General features: G+C 40.4%; 1 long non-coding RNA gene across 1 annotated transcript; it reads right to left on the bottom strand.

Annotated features, from left to right (window-relative positions):
* Positions 1-6,556: 6,556 nt before the first annotated feature.
* LOC110725030 lies at positions 6,557-10,017 on the bottom strand. The gene is made up of 2 exons (XR_002512121.1): positions 9,526-10,017; positions 6,557-7,016 (listed from the first exon to the last, which is right to left on the bottom strand). It is a non-coding gene; the product is annotated as an uncharacterized LOC110725030 (long non-coding RNA).
* Between the last annotated feature and the right edge of the window lie 14,091 nt (positions 10,018-24,108).

The raw sequence follows: 24,108 nt of genomic DNA, 5'->3' as shown, positions 1-24,108 counted from the left end.
TCCTACAAGCTCCTATAAGGTTAGGTCTTTCTTTTTGTGCATCAATTGGTTACGAAAATCCTTCCAATAGGGAGGGAATTTCTCAATCAAAACAATAGCAAGGGTAATATCACAAATAGACAGACCTTCAGCGACCATATTAATACACACATTCTCATCAGCATGAATCTGATCAATAATAGGCTTATCATCAACAACTTGAAAACTCAACCACTTACTAACACAATAACGTTTAGTACCAACATTATCAGTCCAATATTTTTTCTCTAAAGCATCCCAAATAACCTTAGCATGATAAAAACCCATATAAATATCCAACAGATTATTCGACATATAATGCAACAACATGCCTAGGGGTGTCCGTTCGGTTTTCGGATTGGATTCAGCCCAAATCCGATCCAATCCAAAATATAATTTGGTTTTCAATTTTCTAATCCAATCCGATCCAAATTTCTTTCCCAATCAAATCCGATCCAATCCGAATTAAAATTCAGTTATTTGGATCCGATCCAAAAATCCAAATTATGATACAATATTTTTTAGCACCTAATACGATTATAAAAATAAAGCTTTAATATAATTACAAGTCTTCAAAATCATTATTAAAATAAATTATTCAACATCAAGCCATTAATTAATTAATACAAAGTCTCCCTAATATATTTTTTGTAGTAGTAAGTATTTGAGCTAAACTTCAAAAATTACAGAAATACATATTTATATAAGCTTAATTTTACAATTCGGTTTTCGGTTTTGATTGGATCCCATTAGGGTCAATCCGATCCAATATGAAAATCCGAATTTTCAAAAATATTCCATTTGATCCAATCCGATTTAAATTTCGGATACGATCCGAATTGATAATTCGGTTTGAATTGGATTGGATTTCGGTTTTAATCCAAATAATGGACACCCTTACACATGCCCTTACAGGTTCTATCATCATTAACAAACTTAACATCAGTTTTAGACAAATCATCCTTATAAAAAGGTTCAACATTATCATCAAGGACATACGCAACATCAATTTGCTCCAAATAAAAACGCATCCTGACAGCCCAATGTTTATAAATATTTCCATCAAGAGGTTCTAACTTAGACATATCAGGAATCAGAAATTTGGAAGCCGTAATCGTCTTTTAGATTGTTATACTACTAAGCAACAAAACAGAAATTACTTATCTCTTAATGTGGCTGCTGCCACTTGGCGGCTGCCAACGTGGTGCTGCCACGTAGGCTTCCACATGGCACGCTGCCATGTGTGATGCCACGTGGCACGCTCCTATTTGGCACACTCTTCTAGCCTTTCGCGTGGCTAGGATTTTACTTGTTACTTGAAGCATTTTCACGTCTTACCAAATCCTAAATTTTGGCTCGACATTTGAGATTCTCTGACGCTCGATTTCGTCGCTCCAAGCTCGAATTTCCGACGTCTAAATATTAATTACTCGGGCGACTCATTAATTTCTTCCGAATTAATTCGTCGTGTTGGTTCGTTCATTGCTTGGGTGTGACCCGAAGGGTTCAGTCAAGATTAACCTGTAATATTAATTATGCATTAATATTACTGACCGGAAGCGGCCTCCACCAAGGCATTCAGATCACTTGACCTAACTAAATATATTAGCTTTCTTATAATTCTGAACCCACTATCAGAATAATACACTTGATTGAAGGACACCATTCCTTTCAATCTCCCACTTGTCCTTCCGGACAAGTTAACTTTCAGTGTATAGCCCCTTTCCTATGTCTCTTCATGAGCTATAGGGTAAGATTACTGTCATCCCTATTACGTCCAGAAGTGTTTCTCGAAATCCAAGTTTGACTGTCAATAAGTTGATGATTTCTAAAATCCATCTGACCACGACCATGCATTTTCACAGTCTCGCTCTTCGAGAGGCCTTGTAAACAACAAGACATGTTCCCTATCGTTAGTAAGGGGACATTTCCAGTCTTGTAATGTAGCTTCTCTTACTAAGAAACGGTGTTATAAATCATACTACACACTAATCTCTAATGGTCATTAATCGTCCACAAAATAAGTGAACTTGATTAGGGATAATTTTCGATTAAAATATTCAATGTTCACTTAAAAGGTGTTTCTTTATCCAAGACATTTTCTTGATACCCTATTTTGAATATTCTTTAAAATCGAATGGACTCATTATTGAATTCTAAACCACAATTAAATAGAAAACAGAGTGATAAAAATTGCATGAAATTTAAAATTACTCCAAAATCTGAATGGTTCATCTCATGATAAATGGTTTTTCCGAGTGTTTTAAGAGTATCACTCTTTATAAAACATCTATAGAAATCACACCCATATTTAATATGCTTGATTTCTTTCATGCAATTGTGAATGTTGTCGTTCACTTATTGCATAGGTTTAGTTATAACTACTTTGCTAATCTTAGCATCTTCATTACTGATCACTTTCATAATAAGATGATAAAATTTGAGAGTGTCATGGACTATATGTGATTTAGAATTTATTGTCCAAGTGATGGATCCCACTCATTTTCATGATTGAGATCTTCAACTTAATAACCTACAATCATTAACGTTCAGCAACGAACTTTCCATAGAACATATTCTTTATTATCGCCATTAAGGCAACCATATTCTCAACATATATTTTAGTAGACTTCCTGATGATGCTTTGCTTGGGTTTCACTCCAAACGGCTCACAATGATTTGGGATACCCTAATCACTTGTGATCATGGAAATTTTCCTTAAATTCCTGCACATTACACATGGATGCACGTCAATGTTACCATTCTCAAGCCACGACTTTTGTTAGCTCGTGCTTATAAACGGATTCCTTGTTGAGGATCTAATCCTTGTTAAGGTTTGTGCTTGCAACATCAATTCTCAAATTGTATTTGTTTCCACAAGCCAAGAACTCATCCTATTACTTATCCAAGTACTTTGGATGTTCTTGGCCACAATCTAACGATCTATTACATAGATTCAGGTTTATTGGTACTATATACATACTTCACATGGTCCAAGCAAGTAAGTCGTGCGACAATTCCATATCACACCGTACATGATGGATTAAATTGCAGAGTAATTCTCAATCTTATTCCATCCATGTGACATTTTAGGTCATTCAGTTTCACTGAGTCTTGCTAAACTATTTGTTGTGTGATATGGTTAAAAGTCTCTATTAGAGTCTTTCATGTTTGACTTAGTATTTAGCCTAGCTTATACTTAGTTCAAAGATTTACTTAGTTTTTTACATACGGGTTGAAAGTCTTTCAAAGCCCTTCAATTCATGTTTAACACGGTAAAATCCTTTACACGTTCAAACATTTTATTAAGTCTATACAATAGATCTTAATACCAATATGTACTAAGTATCGTCTTTTGCTTGGTCCATTGTCGAAAATACTTTCAAATCTAAGCATTTAGCATTTGATAGTTATTTCACAATAAAGTTCATAATTTTTTCATTGGACCTATATATAATTTACTTTTGCTCCTATGTTTCTTCATTATTCAATCCTCTTATTAACTTTATGAGAAAACATGTTCCAATTCCTATATGCAATGCTTCCATTAATCCCATGACGGATTCCTTGAGCTTGCTTTTAAATCTAGCATTTATTTAGATTTTCAAAACCCTTAGACTATTATCATAGTCACTTCCAAAATCCTATTTTAGGGAGGCGGTTTTTGTATCTATTTTGCCATATTTCATATGAGCAATTTTGCTAAAACAATCACGAAAAGACTTTAGCATCCCAATTGGTGAATATGTTTTTATTAAAATCAACTTCGTGAATTTAATTTTACATATTCAAGCAATGTATGCATATGCATTTCCACATTTGTTAGTTTTCTCCTTGAAAACTTATTTGCAATCGATGGGTCTTTCACCCTTTATTCAAATTAATCAAGTTTTAAACATGATTTTCAAACATGGAGTCTATCTCGGATTTCTATGGCCTCTAACCATTATTCGGAATTTGGATTTGTCATATCTATCTTACAAGGCATTATTCCTTTACTATCTAATAGTAAATAGTGTGCTTGTAAGTCTTAGTTTTATTTCTAACTTAATAGAAAATTTATAGGATTCAACTCAAGCCTTTGGTGAATTATATACCTATACGGGTTTATTGCATCAAACACTGAATTTCAAGGCTCTTCCAAAGCCCTTTGATTTTATTGATCTTACTCCAACTTTTCAAAAGTTTTGTGAGAAATGAATTCTCTTTTAAGACACCTGTAAAGTCCTTTTGAGTATTCTTGATCAAGTATTCTCACGAAGCCCTTTTAAGGTCTTCCGAGATTCTTAGTTCTAGTTTGTTGCCAAGCTCTATTGTCATCGATTTCATTTTCCTCCCTCATGTCGTTTTGGAAATGTGTTACTTTCAAGAAAGACACCACTTAGAGAAACAAACACTATGTTCTCAATTAGGTTGTGGAGGTAATGCCCGTAGTCTCACTTGAATGCTTACATAGAGGCATGTATATTGTATTTGGGTAAAAGTTCATTGTAAAACAAACAGTTAGCTCCCACTTGAGCTATCTTAGCCTTTAATGAGCCATTAAGCTCCCACTGAGACTAAGAGTCTTAGACATATACTTGAATAGACGTTTAGAAGTTATTTCTATCCATAACAGAATATGGCGTCCTTTCTTAGCTTCGACATTTCATTTAGTGTAATATTAGTCATTTGTGGTTGTGAGCCATCATCGTTCGAGTCATTTTCAAAAGACATCGAGGTCTCCATGAGGACATACCATGTTCTTTGTGGAGTTTGTTTATGAAAAATTTCCTTTCATAATTTTAAGATGGTCACGCTTGGCTCAAGCAAACATCGCTCGATCTAATCTAGACATGTTGATATCTTGCCAAGTCAATTATGTACTTCACTTAACTCATAAGCTACTCAGGTCAAGTTTGTTCACATTTGATGAATATAGCCATATCCTGTCAAATTCTTTGTGAAACGTTGAAGTAATTGAATCCTCTTTAGCCTTCGGAGTCAATTGTCTATATCAAGAACAATAGTCTTTGCTTTGTTGGTTTCAACAAGTAGGACTTGCTTGTCATAGAGTGATTCTGAATCGAGTAACTATCAAGAGTCTATCTAATAGAGCCTTGAGTACGTTCTTGTCGATGTGACATTGCTAAAGATGTTCAGAACGCAAATCATGCTCATGATTTTGAGCTTTTACCAGTTTATCATGTTAAGAAAATGTTTGTTTATAATCAAGCATTCTTGACTCATAGCTTGGATAACCATGCCATTCAAATAAATCTCGCAACTATTTCTCATTGCTTTGAATGTGAGTCTTTTTGTATGTAAATAGATCAATTGCTGATTATGGAACATAATAATAACCATTATTCGTTGCAACCTTTAGCTTAATAGGTCTTTAAACAAAGCATGCGACCTTACAACTGATGTAGCACCACTTTCTTCATTCTAAGCTTCTAAGTCGATAACTTAGCTTATATATCTTCAATAGTTTGAGGTCACTTTCAAAGTGGAACACTCAAGCAGTATCCGATACTTTATGAAGATAATGAGTTCCTAAGTTAACTTCAATAACATGAATTCTTTAGTAAAATGGAATCTCAATACTTTTCATTGTTCTTTGTTTCCTATATTTCTTATCATACTTTATCTCATAATCTGTAAGAACAATTTCTTTAAGAGTCTTTGACTTTTATACTTTGTTAGGCATAATTAAGCATCTAATGCGCCCTAAAACAAAGTTCCATCTTTTCCTTTAATTCACGCTCGAATTACTACATCAATGACTCTTACTCATCTATGTATTAAGCGAAAAGATATGTTGGTTCTCAATATTGACAATTTGAGTTTGCAACTCAATACTTCATGTTTAATCAAAACTACCTAGTATTTTGAATACATGATGCCTAACCTTCCTTAAAAGTCATTTATGAGAATTGTATTTTAGAAATGCTATACTTTTCTTTGAGAACCATTCTCAAAGATTTTCTTTACCAATCATGTACATAAATGACCTTAAGTAACATCTAAAAAGTATTACATAAAGTGGTAAAAATGTTATTATAGACAATAGGTAACACTTTAGTGGGTGATACATCCGCCCATGTTACCTATGGTCTTACGTAACACTTTGGGTAACGTATAGTAACACTTTTAAAAGTGATACTGTAAACCCTCTTATGTAATACTTTTTTATATTATTAGTATCATTTTTAAAGTGTTACTTTTTATTTCTTATGTAACACTTATATATCTTTAGTAACATTTTTCAATCATATGGTAACACTTTATTAGACATTTTGTATCATTTTTGCAAAACTAATGTAACACCTTGTTGATTATCAGGTAACAATTTTCAATTATCTTAGACATATGGTATCACTATATTCGACATTGTGTATCACTTTTTGCAAACAAATGTAACACCTTGTTAATTAAAAAGTAACATTTATTATTCTATGATTATTTAAAACATGCAACTTATTTTTTTTTTTTTTTAAGTATGTTAAAATAATATTAACATGTACAACAAACACAAATGTGAAATTAGCATACACAATAGACAATAATTAAATTGATATATTTTTATAGACAATAATAAACACCATCTTTTATGTTTGGCTAAAGTATATATTAATCCAAACAAAAAGACTATTAAGTATTGTTCTATACATAGTACTAATAGTCCCTCTTCCTAACTATTCAGCTGAACCTCTCATCAATTAGTTCCGAAGAAAATAACTCAGTTCCTCCCGCACAAAACACCAAACTCCCACTCTTTCCTTTATCATGACTTCTTGTTGAGCGCTCTTCACTAACTCCTCCATCTTGTCCTCCGTCCTCATCATTGTAGTCGCATCTTCATTCATCGAATAGTCTAATGCCATTGTTGTTCTATTAGTATGACGGTCACGATCTTTCCTCTGATTCCTTACTTCTATAACAAAGCATGTGATTGACCCTTTAGTACAATCACTCTTACAATGATTACCCATATCTTAAAGTTAATACCTATATCACTGCAAAAAATAATAAATCAAAAGGTAAAAGATTACTGGTAAAAAATAATTCATACAGATTCTGATAAATTTCGCTCAATCCCACGCCCATGATGCAAACCCTATGCAAAAGTCAGTTACCTCTTTCATATATTCATGCTTTTGTCTTATAATCTTTGTTTTAGACAATTAATAATCTTACAAAACACTTACCAAAAGCATAAATAGTAAAGATTTTACAAAATAGCTTCAAAAATATGACTACAGATTGAATTTTTTAGGACAAACAAGACATAAGCTACTAGATAACAACATCTTCACACAATATGGGTAACAATTAAAGTATTAACAAGTAAAAAACAGCTGTGAATTAAAAACAACCAACAAAAATACTAGATTAACTGAAAAATCCAAAACAATATCTCCAAACCAACATTCAAACCAACAACTAAAGCCGGTATTGAATCACTACTGATCCCGCAGCCCACAATCACAATTAAACAATCTAAACAGAACATGCAATTAACTTAGATTTTTCTATGGGTAATTCATGTGTACATTAATTTGAATGGTGAATATCGTACTCAGATCGAAACTTTCTCAAACTCAGTTAAAAAAAAGAGTGAAATACTCACATGAATTAAACTGAAAATTAAATTTCGATAAACCTTAGATTGTGAATTAAGCCTTAAAGTACCTAATTTACTCATTGTTGTAGCTGCTTTATTGATACTATTTAAGATCCGAAGGGAGTAACAAATAAATAAGCAAATTATTTCAGTTTTTGAATTAGAAAAATGTCAACAAAAAAAAGCACTTTGTAATGTGATAATTAGTTAGGATGAGCAAATAATGACTCACAACTCAACATTTTCCCACCTGCCACACAATCCAACATCCAAATGGGCTTAAAAATATGTAGTCCACCACTGAAAGACATAGCAAAACATGCAATGAAACAAACCACATTCAATACGAAGTATAATTTAAGGTATTCTACAAATAATACAAAGGAAAAGGGAAAAAAATACAATGAGGTAGCTTACTGCAACTTTAATTCGCCATCCCCATGCTTCAACTTATATGCCTGATACTCCAATAAAGTTTTTATTATATGTGGTTATCATGATCAGTAAAATTAAATTATCCAAGAACCAATTACAAGAATTTGGAGGCTAATTATTGACAAAACTGGCATAGTTAACCTATCTCTTGTTTGATTGCTTGTAGATGCCCTATAAATGCATCATCCTAACTCAAATCTGCCTAAATTATCATCAGTAAAGTATAACATTACTTTTTAAGAGTAGGGAGAAAAGTAAGGTGAAGGCAAGTATATAACTGCATCAAAGGTACTTATCCATATCCGACCCTAAATTAACTCGAGACACAAGTCTACTAAACTACCCACATCAGATCACACACATCCAATGTCACTTATAAAAATGTGTTCAAGGCTACATTCAATAGAGATATAAATAAACGGGACAAGGGGATCAATCTGTATTATAATGGAAACGGGACAGGGGGGATCAATCTGTATTAGAATGGAAAATTCAGAAAAAGTAAAATTGAGATAGTTGAAGAGAATTTGAAGGAAAGTTGATAAAGGTAGCAATTAAAATTCAATGAAATTAAATCATTAAATGGGGTTTACAATGCGAATTTATCAAGAAACGGGACACTCCCAATTCTAGGCAAAAATAAAGTCAAACCCGCTCAAATAATATTCTACTTATTTTTTTTCACTGATCTCGAAGTTTAACTTAATTTCCTCCCTTAGCGTAAACGTTTAACTCCTCAACTTATTTCCTAAGTTGCCTCATAACTAAAATACACAATAATGGCAATAGTGTCCCTCCCCTCTAAAGGTTAGTCTATTTTAAGAAAAGGAGCAGTTTCATAAGATTAAGTAATGTGCTTTGTTTGAGCATTGTACCAATAGAGGGAAATGCAGAGTTATAGATACAACAGACAAACTCTTTAGAACTGCAAAGTGTCGGCCCAATGTTGGACACTAGAAAATTCCCGTTAGGAATCAATAATAGAATTATTACTTAATTACAATCCATCGATAACTCCCTCTCCCTTTTCATTAAATTAACAGCATTCTACACTTCTCTAGTGATCCCTATACAATTAAACAACATGCCAATTGTACTTTATGTCATAATGGAGTAATCAAAATGGTGAAATCAAAATGGACGATCACCTATTTCTTTTTTACCAAAACTAAAAGACAACAATGTGACAAAAAATCGAAAACACATCTAAATACTTCAACCAAACTCATCTAAGAAGCAGTAATCGAAATGATTAAAGAAAAAACAAAAAAAAAAATCCCAAACTCATCTAATCAGCAGTAATCGAAATTAAGAAAAAACGAAAAATCCCAAACTCATCTAAATACTTCAACCAGTACAGATGCATGCAAAATTGAGTATGAAAATTGTGAAATTAAATATGTTAATAGACAAATTCAACATCAAATTAATAAATCATAACAAGATCAGAGAAACAAAATACGAACCCTAAATTTAGCTAACTCAAATTCTTGTTGATAATGGAAGGGAGAGGAAACAATTAACCATAACCTTGACTTTAAGGTGGAAGCGGCCGAGGACGGAAGCTAATAGGTGGCCATTGTTGTCTCTTCAATTGGAGCACGGGCTGTCGAGCTGTTGTGTACATCTTTGAGTTGGAGCAATAACTCTGATCTATGCAGGTAGGCTGTGCTGGACGAGGGCTAAGATGGAGCACCGGGAGCGAGAAGATGGTAGCGGTGGAAGCAAAGGAGAGGAGGTGCAGTGGAAGCCGAGGAAGGGATAAATACGAGGAAGGGAAGGAGGGAGGTTATCGTTAGTATATACCTATATGGAGGGTCGATTGAATGAGGGGTTATTTTATTTTGAAGCAGGTAAACGGTTTTGATAAGAAAAAAGAAATTAAAAAAAAAAATCAAAGTGTTACAACCAAGTGATACATAATATCAAAGTGTTACAAGAAAGTGCTACATAATTTTAAAGTGTTACAAAAAATGTTACCTAATATCACAATGTTACAAAAGTGTTACGTAAAAATCAAATCATCATGAATTTGTTAAAGTGTTACCAAAGGGTGTTACTTAAACCTAATTTTGTACTAGTGATGGAAAACAATACAGTTTTATGTGGAATTCTACAAATATAAGTGCAAAGTATAACCATTTATCAAAAAACATAATAAGTTTGAAAAATTAAAAGGTATTCATGCAAATTTTTCAATCTTATTAAACGTCTTATCCACGCATTAAATTTGTCTCCATTTGGCGAGAATAAGTTGATTCCAAGATCCAAAGAAACAAAGAGTGGTTAAGCATGCTTTGGCTTGTCTTAACACTCAATCTCCTAAGGTAAGAAACACTTTGCTAATGGCTCTAAGCCACTCTTGGTTGAATAAATCGTCGCATCTAATGCTCTCTCAACAATTTATTCACTTTACCACGACATGTTAGGACTCCATCACTCATATCGTTGAGTACAACCAAAACCAACATGCACACTCGGTGTGCCTTACGTTCCTTGGAGTAGTGATGTTATCTCGCTTTGGCGTAGCCCACCATCACCTTCTTTTGGTTGGTAAGTGTTGTTTTGGAAAGGCAAGTTTTACTCAATATTATTAGGGACCTAGGGTTTCTATGTTGGTTGATTTAAGTACACTTAACTAATCATCACAACATTTTGAAAACCTAAACATGCATCTAACATATCATTCATATATATGCACAAGCATAAATATATAAAGCATAAGTATAAGATGCATGTTGGCAACTAGCATGACTCCTTGAATTCTTCAAGTCTTCAAAAAGTCTTCTCTTGCATGTTCATGGCTTTGTCTTCCAAGAAACTCCGTCTTCAAGACTTAATCAAGATTATGCAACTACTAGTATCTACGATTAGGGTTAATCTAAATATTAAGGTACAAAAATACTCAACGGTACGTACGTAGACCGTATTTAGATTTACAAAAATACATCACGGATTGCAGTCCGTATTTTCTATCCTAATCGGGTCCCACTAGTCGCCATTACATAAAACCTGTGAGAAAATATACATTACATTCATCTATTCACTATTTGTGAATGGTGTTTCGGGGTTTTCTGATGTCCTGCGGGAGAGTTACAATTCCGAGACTGGAACCGGACGCCTGTACCTGCAAAACAACGGAGACTCCTGGTGGTGGGAGCTCCGCCTCCAACGGTCAAGTTAGTACTTGATTAAGGAGTAATTAATGCGGAAATTAAAGTGATTGAGTCTCTCTAGGTGAGAGTGTTTAATGTGAGTTTTTAGCGTAATTTGCTTCGTTAGCGTGATCAGCCTATTATCTCTGTAATTAATGTGTAATCCCCCCTTAATGAGGATTAAGGGAGGTATTTATAACCTTGGGAAACGTGCCAATCCTAGGTTTAGGTTAACCTAGGGCTGATTGGGCTTCCCTCGGAAGTTGGGCCTGGGTGACCGGTTTCTCCATTAGGCATGGAGTATGCCACGTGTCATGACATAATAGGTCCAAGGTGGACGAATAAGCGCGTGCCACGTGGCAAGCCCTGACAGTTCCAACTGGGAGACACTTGGCAGGACCTGATAGGCCCACGTGGCGCATTCCGATTGGTAGGAGCAAAATCCCCTAATCATTTGCCCCTCACAGGTGGCACGTGACTGGTCACGTGTTACCTGTGACAGGTGTCGCACTGTAATAGGCGACGGCCTGCTACAGGTGTCAGTCGGCGAAAGGCCGAGAGATTTTCCCGCCCAAATTTTGAATTCTGAAAGTGACCCTTCGCCTTCTCACTTCGCCTATATAAGGGAGTGTTGACTTCAGTCATTTTCACACTTGAGAACTTTTTGAGAACATTCGGACCCCTGAACTTGCTCTAACATTTTGGACCCTTTCTGCCTACCGCCTGTTCTGACAAGCCGCCTGCAAAGGATTTTCAGAACTTCATCAACCGTCACTCGTTCAGGTAACTGTCGGTTCTCTTACTCTTAATTTTCTTTTTATTCTTTTTTGAAATGGCACCACGGAAGCACACGACACGACCTAGGTTAGTGATCAGCCGGTCACCGGGGACGGCTGAATCTAGGACTAGGAGTGCCGCCTGCCCTTTTCCGGACCCATCTTTGCCCTTTATACAAAGTCCGACTGTATCTGTGTCTATGCAGAGCAGGATGGCCAGAACAAAAAAGACTGCTAGGATCTCAAATTCAGACGGCTCCTCCCACAGGGTGCCGATTAGTGAAACATCTGACCAGGCGCCAGATGTGGAAGTGAAACAAGGCGGCCTGAAAGCCGGCAATTCAGAGGGAGGAGTCATAGTGACCCCTTCCCATTTTACAGTTAACAATTCTGCTCCTTTTCAAGGAGAGGAGGCGGGCCCCTCCGGGAGAGGGGAGGAGTCGTCCTCTTCGGACTCGTCAGAGGACGATTCCGAGTCAAGCTCTTCTGGCCATGCTTCTCTGGACACAGAAGAGAAAAACAGTCGCCTGCAAGAGGCGAGGCTTTTTGAAGACTTGAAGAATTCAAGGAGTCATGCTACTGCACGGTACCTCGGGGCCGGATCACAGCCATGCAAGAGAAAGTGGAGAGCTTTATCGCAAACCACACAATGGGCCCCGACTTTTTAGTGTTTGTGCCGGATCCAGAAGACACAGTCGTCTGGTCGGCTGGTACCAGTTATGATAGCGCCTGCTTTGGCTGCTACGAGGCAGCCATCAAGGCTGGGCTGCGCTTCCCACTACATCCGGTTGTTCAGCGGATCTTGGATGGGTATGAGTTGGGGTTATGGCAGTTAGCCCTGAACTCCTGGGTCAATGTATTCGGCTATGTGGCCGGGTGCGAACTGCATAGGGTGGAGCCGAGCTTCGAGGCTTTCGCCCACATGAACTACCTCAGCCGGACCCCTAAGGCAGGCGGTACCGGCTGGTATCAATTGACAAGCCACAGGGGCTACCTCATGACGAGAGGTAAAGCAAACAAGTGGAAGGACTGGCGGAGCACCTTCCTCATCATTGAGAGTTCAGACACTGAGCTGAACAAGCGCTTCAATAGGTGGAACAGGAATCCGCCCCTTCTTGCAGGCGGCCGTAGCATGCCGCCTGTTCCCCCCAAGGCTAAGAAAGAGATCCTTGATAAAGGACTCTTTAAAGTAGAGTCGAGGGTCGACTCTACTTCAGGGGTACGAGAGCAAGTACCCCTGCACTGCGTCCCGAGCTTCAAATGGCTCTACGACGAGTACTTTTTGGCCACCTGTGGCCTCAGCAGTCGATGCTCAAGAGGTAGTCGGCCTGTCGAATACTCTGATGTTCCGTGCATTTTTGTTATAACTTCTATTAACTTTGCTGTTTGCTTTTGCAGCGGACGCTATGAGCAAAATTACCGCCTCCAAGACTGCGGCGACCATGTTGCGGGCCTCCATCATGCAACAAGCTTCAACCAACTCCCCCAAGAAGGGGGCACCCTTGGTGAGCTCCTAACCTTTCACCCTCTTTTTGGAGTTGTGTTTATGCATATACTGACTTTTTTCTTCTTCTTTTTTTTTTTTTTTTTTTTTTTTTTTTTTTTTTTTTTTTTTTTTTTAGACGGGTGCTCCAAGAGCTTCTTCTTCCCAACAGCCGGACCCCAAGGCCCGGAGAACGACTGTTGCGAGCTCTCCTGGTTCTGCCAGGAAACATGTGGCGGCTGAGAAACAGCCGGCCACTTCTTCAAAAACTCCAGCTGGGCCGCCTAGAAGTATGGAGTTGTCCTTGTAAATTTTAGACTTGCTCCCTTTTTTACTAGGTCTAATCCGTTTGTTTACGTTTGATGCAGCCGGCCCTCAGGAGCCTGACTTGGTAGAGGTGGCCAAGTCTATGATCAGGGCCGTTCCTCCAGCTGAAAGGGAGGCGGTCAGGGGTGTCGGCACCCTTGACCTAGACGGGATTGCAGGGGTCCTTGCTGAGGTATACTTAGCATATTTTTGAGTATTTGAATTTCTGGACGCCTGTTTTCTTTTTTGTTTGGAAACTGACGCCTGTTCCTTTTTACTTAGGCCCTGCTCCGAGTGAACGGCCTGAAGCCGCTTGACTGGAAGAACAAAGAGGTAAAGGCTGCAAAAGCCATGGCCGCCTCCAACTGTGATAAGGCAATGTTTCAAATTGCCCAAAATGAAGTTCTGACCATTGATATTCTTTATTATCAGGCGCAGGCTACCGCCGCTATTCGGGCTCAGTTACAGGCGGCCCAGAAGAGGAATGGCGAGCTGGAGGCGACCATCACCAATCTCAAGGCCGAGCTGAAACCTCTTCGCCTAAAGATGTACTCGTACGAAGCCTTGGAGAAATCTTTGGCCAACGTAAAGGAACGCTTGGTGACCCAGGAGAAGAGTCTTACCCAGGAGCTCTCGGAAAAGGCCGAGCAAGAAAAGAAAGAGCTGGTCCGGGAGATGATGGAAGACTCCGCTCAAATCCAGCGCATGACTTGGGGCCGCCTCTTCCCCAATGCCGACTTTGCCTCATGGGAAAAAACGTACCGCCAGTGTTCTGATACATATAATCAAGAGATCCTGGCGGCTGCTGAGGAAGAGGCGTTGGAGGAAGCGTTGGAGGAGGAGGAGCCGGTAGTGGCGCTTGTGCCGCTTGGGGGTAATGCATCAAAAAAGGATGCAGCTGAAGCCGAGTCCAGCAAGAAGAGTGCTGACCAGGCGGCAACTGCTAATATTGAAGATCTGCCCCCTTCTTAAGCTTTATGTATTCTTTCCACGGCCTGCGTGCCGTTTGTTTTGTATTTACCCGGCCAGGGGGCCGTGGCTCTGAATATTTTGCCGGTCTTTAATGACCGGCTTCTTTTTAATGAATTTTTGTTTTGATTCAAATTTGTCTAAGTATTGAATATTCTAATATCCAATTGTTCACTAGACCGACTGTTTTACATGGCCGATAGTTGCAGACAGGTACGGATAGTTAGTCACGCCGCCTATGCCCCTGGACGACTGGTTGTCTGTTTCCAGGATAGACGATCAGTCGGCCATTTATCCAATCGGTATTCGAACTATTTTAAAGACTGGATCCTTTTTAGGCAGGCGGTCCTGTCATTTGTAAATTTAACTAAGTAGGAAAGTGGTCTGACCAAGTGAACATGATTGTTACTTAGTTGTCAAGGAACTGAGTAGTAGAGGTATCAAGCGGTGGGTACCGGTTGTTCCCCTTTATTCGCCAATGTTTGTTGGCTTTTAACTCATAAGTTGTTAACCTAGCAGGAGTAGTGGTTGAGAGCCCCTGTTTGCGAAAAACAGGCGGTCCACTCAAACCTTTTAAGTTCCATACCAAGTTTGAGGGAGTGACTATGAGTTAACTTTGGAGTTAATCAATCGCCGTTACTCCTGCTTGAGTAGTAAAGGTACCAGGCGGCGGAGGCCGACTGATCCTTTTGATTCGCCAATGTTTGTTGGCTATTAACTCAAGAGGTACCCCCTGCATTTATCCCAAGTAATACAGGCGGTCATCTGACTCAGATGTCAACTGCTACCACTGGTTTGGTTAGTGATAGAGTTATCCTTGTCTCAAAAACGGCTACGTGGTTGCCCTTGGGGGCAGTCGTATAGGTGCCGTGTAATTAGTTTATAGAGCAATGTTCCACCCAAAAGGGAGCTGCTCTCTGCGACGAATTTCATCCGGAGGGATGCCGTCGGACGCCTGCTATGACGTTGGGACAGGTCGTATTAGTTTTGAAGATTTGATCAGTTGGCTTGGCGCCTGGTCTGATCATTCGGCCTGTGGCCTTGGTAAGTTCTTGGTGAACGTAGGTGCTAAGTAAAAGGAGGGTAGCCGCCTGTTAGGCACAGGGTCGGCCAGGCCCTAATCTTTTTAGCTAAGTATTAGGGGGGTGGCTATGTGTTTGGAACCAGTCGGCCATCTTCTTATGGAGAGTAGCCGACTATATGTCTAGACGACATGCCCCTATTGTGAGTAAAATACTCAATGGAGAGTAGCCGACTGTAAAGGTACAGACGGCATGCCCCTCTGAAGATAGTAAAATACTCAATGGAGAGTAGCCGACTGTAAAGGTACAGACGACATGCCCCTCTGAAGATAGAGTGAAATACTCAATGGAGAGTAGCCGACTGTAAAGGTACAGACGGCTTGCCCCTCTTAAATTAAAATTAAACATGGAGAGTAGCCGACTGTTTTTCAGCAGGCATGCCCCTCTTAGTACAAAATTGATATTAAGTGCAAACTTTCATTAAGTAGCCCTTGACTATTTACATCATTCAAAAGAAATATTTCTTAAGATTGTCTTCATTCCAAGTTCGAGGCAACGGTCGTCCGTCTGGTGTTTCCAGACGGTAGGTACCGTCCCTGACCTCTTCACAGATTTGGTAGGGTCCTTCCCAGTTGGGAGTTAGTTTGCCAGACTCATTAGCCCTACCAACTGCTTCCATTTTTCTAAGTACAAAGTCCCCCACTTTGAGTGGACGCCTGTGTACTTTTTTGTTGTATGATCTAGTCATTCTCAGGCGGTAAATTTCATGGCGCAAGACAGCATTGCCCCTCCTTTCAGGAAGTGAGTCGAATGCCAGGCGCATGGCTTCCCAGTTTGCCTCTTCGTCATATAGCATTACTCGAAGAGTCGGCTCGTAGTGTTCTATTGGAAGAACAGCTTCCGCACCATAAGTTAGGAGGAATGGAGTTTCTCCAGTCGCCCCTTTTTCAGTCGTCCTAATGGCCCAGAGAACATGTGGTAATTCATCCGCCCATAAGCCGCCTGCTCGTTCAATCTTTTTCTTGAGACCGTCTGAGATGATTTTATTAAAGGCTTCTACCTGGCCGTTTGCTTGTGGACGACCGACAGATGCAAAGTAGTGTGCAATTCCTTGGTCACCCAACCAGCTTTTGAGAACAGGCGTCTCAAATTGGGGACCATTATCAAAAACCATAGACATGGGAACCCCGAACCGAGTGATGACATTTTTCCAAATGAATGAAATTACATCCTTCGTCTTGATTCCCTTTACAGCCTCCGCCTCTACCCATTTAGTGAAGTAGTCGACGGCAACAAGTATGTACCTCCTTCCGCCTGTAGCAGGCGTATATGGATCCAGAATGTCCATGCCCCACTTAACAAACGGTAGTGGGCTACGAATGGTAGTGAGGTCAGTAGCCGGACGGTGAATTAGCTTGCCAAACCTTTGGCACTTGTCACATTTTTTCACCATCTCCATTGCATCTGCTTCTAAAGTAGGCCAAAAGTAGCCCTGCCGCCTTGCCTGTTGAGCAAGCGTCCTACCGCCTATATGAGAAGCACAGTAACCAGAGTGAAGATCGTCTAGTATCTCTCATCCCTTTTCTGGAGTAACACACTTTAAGAAAGGTTGAAGGTACCCTTTTTTGTGAAGTTCTCCCTTTATTATTTCAAAACTGGTGGCTCGTTTTTTCAGTGCTGCCGCCTGTTGATGATCATCCGACAGTGTACCGTTTGTCAGATATGCCCTGATTGAATCCATCCAGGTTGAGCTTCTGTCTAGGATTCCAATAGGGTCTTCCTCGATGCTTCTCTTCTCCATTACTTCCCAAAAAACAGTTCGAGGAGTATCAGAGGAGGCGGATGATGCTAATTTTGACAGTGCATCCGCCTGGTTGTTTTCTGATCTCGGCACTTAGATTAGATGGAAATCCTCAAGGGAGCCGACTGCTTGTCGGACCGCCTGTAAATACTTGATCATGGCCGGATGGGTTGCTTCATATTCGCCATTGTACTGACTCACTATCAATTGTGAATCGGAACAGGCGTCTATTTTTCTTGCCCCTGCCGCCTTGCACATGCGGATTCCGGCTAGTAAAGCTTCATATTCTACCTCATTGTTTGAGGCCTGAAAACTGAAGCGTAGAGCATACTCGTACCTGTCGCCCTCTGGCGACTGACATATGACGCCTGCTCCACAACCATTTGAAGTAGAGCTTCCGTCCACATATACCTTCCAGACTTGGTCTGGAACTTGAGAGTCAGGGGGACGAGTCATCTCAACAATAAAGTCGGCAAAGGCTTGCCCCTTCACTGCTTTTCTAGGCTCGAAAGTAACTTCGAGGCTCTGAATTTCTATGGCCCATTTGATCATTTGGCCTGACGACTACATGATGGTCAGTGGCCGCTTGATTGGTTGGTCTGTATACACGACGACTGCATGTGCCAAAAAGTAGGGCTTCAATTTTTTAATAGCCATGAAGAGTGCAAGACCAAATTTCTCCACTAAGGGATACCTCAACTCGGCATTTTTCAGTACGTGACTGACAAAGTAGACCGGGAGCTGACAGCCGTCTCTTTCAGCAAGGAGAACAGCGCTTAACGCATGATCAGAGACGGCCAGGTACATGTAGAGTACTTCTTTGGGCAAAGGGCTGACCAGCCTCGGAAAGGAATGCAAGTGAACTTTCAATTTCAGGAAGGCGGCCTCAGCATCCAGCCCCCATTCAAACCTTGCCTTTTTCTTAATTGCCTGGAAAAAGTATAAGCATTTGTCTCCTGATCGGCTTAGAAATCTTCCCAAGGCCGCCAGACAACCTGTTAACTTCTGAACCTCTTGGATGGTACGAGGCGACTGCATGTCAATGACCGTCTGCACCTTCTCAGGGTTCGCCTCTATTCCTCTCTGATTGATAAGGAATCCGAGAAATTTCCCAGACTCAAATCCAAAGATACATTTCTTGGGATTGAGCATGACATGGTGCCGCCTGAGTGTGGCGAAAGTTTCTCGGAGGTCCGACAGATGATCTTTATGAAGTTTAGTTTTGACAATCATATCATCAATGTATGCCTTGACGTTTCTCCTAATCTGATAAAAGAACACGGTGTTTATCATTCGCTGGAAGGTAGCCGGGGCATTCTTAAGACCAAACGACATGACCGTGTAACAGTATAACCCCTGATTAGTGACGAAGGCCGTCTTCTCCTGATCTTTCTTCCATAAAGGAATTTGATGGAAACCAGAGTAGGCGTCCATAAAGCTCATCAAAGCATGGCCGGCTGTTGAGTCGACCAGATTATCAATTTTTGGCCATGGTTCCGCCTGACTTCTTTCTTCTCCATGGTTCCGTTTCTTCTGCCGTACCGGCTTCTTTTTTGGATCCACGACCAGTTTATGTACCGCCAGATCAGGACTAATGCCTGGAATTTCATGGACTTCGAATGCAAAGATGTCCTTGTATTCTTTCAATAGTTTGTGAAAGTCGTCACCAAGGTCTCTCAGAGCAGTCATCCCAACTTTGACTGTTCGATCAGGACGTGAGTCGTCTAAGATCAGGTCCGTATGCTCACCAGCCGGCTGAGGGCGACACTCATCCGACCGCTCCTCTGCCAATGATTGCTATTTTCTTTCTTTTCTTGCGGCCCCTGTCTGGGATGCCTTTCTCTTCTTGCCGCCTGCTTCTTGAACAGGCGCACTCTTCTTGACATTGTCAAGGTCTGTTTTTTCACCACTTGACCCAGTGGCCATAACAGTGGGCTTGACATCCGAGAGATAGCACTCTCGGGCCATCCTCTGATCTCCCCTTAGGGAGCCGACTGTTCCATTATCCCTCTCAAACTTGAGCAACATAAGAGATGGGATTATAACAGCCTTGGAATTATTCAGGGTTGGTCGTCCCAGAATCATGTTGTAAGCCGAGAGTTCTTCTACTACCAGGAAATGGACTACCATGTGTCGTCCTTCCCCTTTTTCGCCCAGACGGATGGGTAAATCCACTCGTCCCACTGGGTGGACGACTCCTCCTCCAAACCCTACTAAAGGGTGGGAGGCCGGATGTATGTAATCAGTCTGATATTTTAGTTTCGACAGACATTTGCTACTGATGAGATCTGAGGAGCTTCCGGTATCTATGAGGATTCGGCTAACTCTCTGGTTGGCCACTTTACATTCAATAACGATAGGGTCGTCATGCGGCCCTCTTACACCTCCTAGATCTTCTTCAGTGATGACAATCTCAGGAAATGAATATTTGGACGGTCGTTCTTGGTGAACGAAATTTACATCTAAACGCCTGATATTGGCTTTGTTGCCCCTAATAGTGGGGCCGCCTCCTGAGAAGCCGCCTGCAATGGTGTAGACGACTGCATCATCTGTATCGGAGCTGTCGTCCTGTTGTTTCTTTTGGGCCGACTACTTTTTTGAGGAAGTGTTCCCCGTAGATTTCTTGACATAAGTGTCAAGATCACCTTACTCAGCCAGGCGGTCTAGATACCGCATGAGACTGATGCAATCATTGGTGTGATGACCAACATCATCATGATAAGCACAGAATTTATCTTGGTTCCGGTTGTTTGCAGAACCCTTCATGGGGACCGGCTTCTCAATTGAGATCCGTCCCTTGATTTCTTTTAGGATAAACTGGTTATCCTTGTTAAACGCATACTTTGGGGAGTATGGTTTGAATTCTTTTTTCTTTTTCTGGGCCGGCTGTTTAGAGGAATCAGCCGCCCAGACCTCTTTCCTTTTCTCGTCTTTGTTGGACGACTGCTTCTGTCGTCCTTCTTTTTTGTCGGACCTTTTACCGTCCAACTGTCTTCCCGTACTACAAAAATCAGTCGCCTGTATATAGGCTTCCGCTTCAATCAAGGCCTCTTGAAGAGTCGCCACCCTCTTTCGGACCAAGTCAAATTTGAAGGTCGACCCGTCCTTGAGACCTCTGAAAAAGTCAGTATAGGCTACCTCATCCGGTAACCCTTGAATCTGTATTCTCATCAGGTTAAAACACCTGATGTAAGAACGAAGCCCCTCCTTCTCGCCCTGCTGAATTGTTCCTAAATCAAGGGTCGTCTTCTTTGCAGGGATGTTCATGGCAAAGTTGGAGGTGAATAAGTAAGAAAGCGTCCTGAAGATGGTCTTCTGGGTTAGTAGTGCCGTCATAGGCGCCTACTAATACATTTTTCACTTTGGCCGGTTGAGCGGCTTCAGTAATTTCCTTGGAGAAGGCCGACGGCTGTTCACCAAGTCTAAGCAACCGTAGCTGCCAGTCCATAGGTTGGACGTTTTTTGCTGCAGGTCCACCAAACGGAGGTGGCTGCAAAAAATACTGTTGTTGCGGCACAAATGGTAAGTTTGGTACCGCCTGGTCGCTATGAAAGCCGGACTGACGGGAGGTGCCGCCTGACTGACTCTCATGATACGACTGAGTATGCCTCATCGAGGCATTTCGCAGACTGTCTTGAAAGTTTGAAGTAGAGGCCGACTCTGACAATCGGTCACTCTTCTTCTGCTCTAGCAGTAGCCGAGCGTCTGTGAATGTTTGCTTCGACCCGTCCGCCTGAATATGACGAACATGTTTCCTATTTCCTGTAGAAAAACGGAATTTTGTGAAATCAAGGGCAGGTGGCTCCCGCTTCCTAGATTTAGGATGAGGAGTCGCCTCTCGCCCTTGAACTGGCTTCCTCTTCAGTAAAGTGGAGGGTTTCTTAGCCGACTGCTCCTTGTGCACAGCAGGCGGCTTCTTGTTGATTAACTCTTGAATCTCTCCCTTGAAGTCCCTCATGAAGGTCATGAGTTCGTTCCTTGTGATGGGAGCAGACCCATCAGTCGGCTGTTGCCGAACAGGCGGTGCGCCTGCTGGCTCGCTTCCTGTATGAAGATGTTCCCGTTCCCTCCTTTCGATATGACGGGTACGTCGGGCCCTTAGGGTCCCGTCTGAAGCTGTGTGAGCTTCAACTTCAAATTCATCCTCAGTATCGTGGTCCGACTGAACTTGAGGGTCGTCTAGGGGACGCCTCTTTTCAGGAGTCGGTACAGACTTGGATGCCATCTCAGAAGTACTCTCCCCACAGACGACGCCAAATGTTTCGGGGTTTTCTGATGTCCTGCGGGAGAGTTACAATTCCGAGACTGGAAATGGACGTCTGTACCTGCAAAACAACGGAGACTCCTGGTGGTGGGAGCTCCGCCTCCAACGGTCAAGTTAGTACTTGATTAAGGAGTAATTAATGCGGAAATTAAAGTGATTGAGTCTCTCTAGGTGAGAGTGTTTAATGTGAGTTTTTAGCGTAATTTGCTTCGTTAGCGTGATCAACCTATTATCTCTATAATTAATGTGTAATCCCCCCTTAATGAGGATTAAGGGAGGTATTTATAACCTTGGGAAACGTGCCAATCCTAGGTTTAGGTTAACCTAGGGCTGATTGGGCTTCCCTCGGAAGTTGGGCCTGGGTGACCGGTTTCTCCATTAGGCATGGAGTATGCCACGTGTCATGACATAATAGGTCCAAGGTGGACGAATAAGCGCGTGCCACGTGGCAAGCCCTGACAGTTCCAACTGGGAGACACTTGGCAGGACCTGATAGGCCCACGTGGCGCATTCCGATTGGTAGGAGCAAAATCCCCTAATCAAATGGCTCATGCATTTTAAAACGATAAACAAGTTACAGTGCATAAATTACACGCGCGCACTAGTAACTAATCTAGGTGGTTAATCTAATTAACACGCCTAATTAAAACTAGTCAAGGTTGTTTAACCGATTATGTAATTGACGTCATTAATAATTGAAGCTCCCACTAAATTCCGCATCCATCTTAATTTATCCAATTAATTAAGCCGATAGAACCCAAAATTTGCCAAAATAAAAATTTTGCTGATGCCGCTTAAAACCGAGGCCTAGCCTCCAAAAATTTTAATTAAAATAAACAAGATTAATTAAAATATATAAGACGGAAAAATAAACAAAATAAGATTGCCTTAAAACCTGGGATTTAAGTGCCAAGTGTGGGGTTGTGTGCGACGTGCCTCAAGCACGTAGCACACCCACACGCATTCCCTTGCCGCACCAAGCAATACCAAGCACATACACTTGCTCGTGCTCTCACCATTCGCGGCTGGCGAAGCATGGCAGCACACACAGCGCGCACAACACCATGTTGTTGCTGCGTCGTGCTGCTGCTGCTTGCTGACTGGTGCACCACGATGCTGGCAGCGAGCAGCAGCCACGCAATGCAAGCACGCAACCAAGGGGCAGCCTCCTTGGCAGCCACATGCGGGGTGCTATACAGCCCGGCTAGCCAAGTGAGGTATTTGCCTCGTTTTGCGTGCCATAACCTTGGGATTTTAATCCCAATTTTGCGTGAAAAAATTATTAATTCTAAATTAATTTTAGAACTAATTTAATGAGCAAAAAAAAAGAAAAATTTAAACAAGTCTAACTTAAATAAAATTTATCAAAGTGCATTCAACCAAAATAATTTCCAAGAACCATTCTTAAATTAAATTGGTTTAACTTGGTGCAACAACATAAATAAGGCAAGTTCTCATTATTAATTTAATCAATTTAAATTAATCTTGAGATTTTGACAAAGTAAGAGGGAGTTGGAAAAATATGAACTTTACTGTTCAAATGAAAAATCTAACTACTAACAACACTTGTGAATTCTTGAAAAATTATATCTTCCAATATGAAGATAAACAAATTTCTATCACAAAGTTTAAAACTTTATGTTTCCAATCAACCAAAAATGATTCAAAAAACAAAGTTCAACATAAAATTCATGGAATTTAGTAGCTTTTAAAGTTTCAATCACTTAACATAATAAAGATTGAATCTTTAGCACTTTAGAAGCTTTAAAAACAAAAATTTGACACTTAATGCAATTAATTTGCAATTATGTGATAAATAAAACCAAGCTTTCAAACAAAAATTACCACCAAGTAATCATGCCTAATGAGGTTTAAAATTTCATATAAAATATGTATTGAACCAATTACCTAACCACCATAATTATGCAATTAATTTTCAAGGTTAGAAAGACTTAAAAATTTTCGTAAAAATGAAAAACCCTCGAAAAATGCATTTATGGTCCTTTTTTTGGCTAAAAACCGAGTCATAAAGGGTAAAACCATTTCTAAAACGCCTTTTCCACCAAAAATTCACTATTTTTGGGTTAAAATCTGGGTTCGGGAGCTTAAGTCAGCTCTAATATGTGGTTAAAATGGATAAAATGAGCTACTAATCTAATTAGAAACTTATAAACAGAAAAATTAAGCCATAAAAATACCTTGAAAAATATAATAATTAAAAATAAACGAGCGGGGCTCCGATACCGCTGTTGGGGTTTGGTGAGTCCTATTCA

Source organism: Chenopodium quinoa, unplaced genomic scaffold (assembly GCF_001683475.1).
Source record: "Chenopodium quinoa cultivar QQ74 unplaced genomic scaffold, ASM168347v1, whole genome shotgun sequence".
Classification (NCBI taxonomy): Eukaryota; Viridiplantae; Streptophyta; class Magnoliopsida; order Caryophyllales; family Amaranthaceae; genus Chenopodium; species Chenopodium quinoa.
The sequence above is the reverse complement of the archived record's forward strand: the minus strand, read 5'-3'. Positions and strand labels throughout refer to the sequence as shown.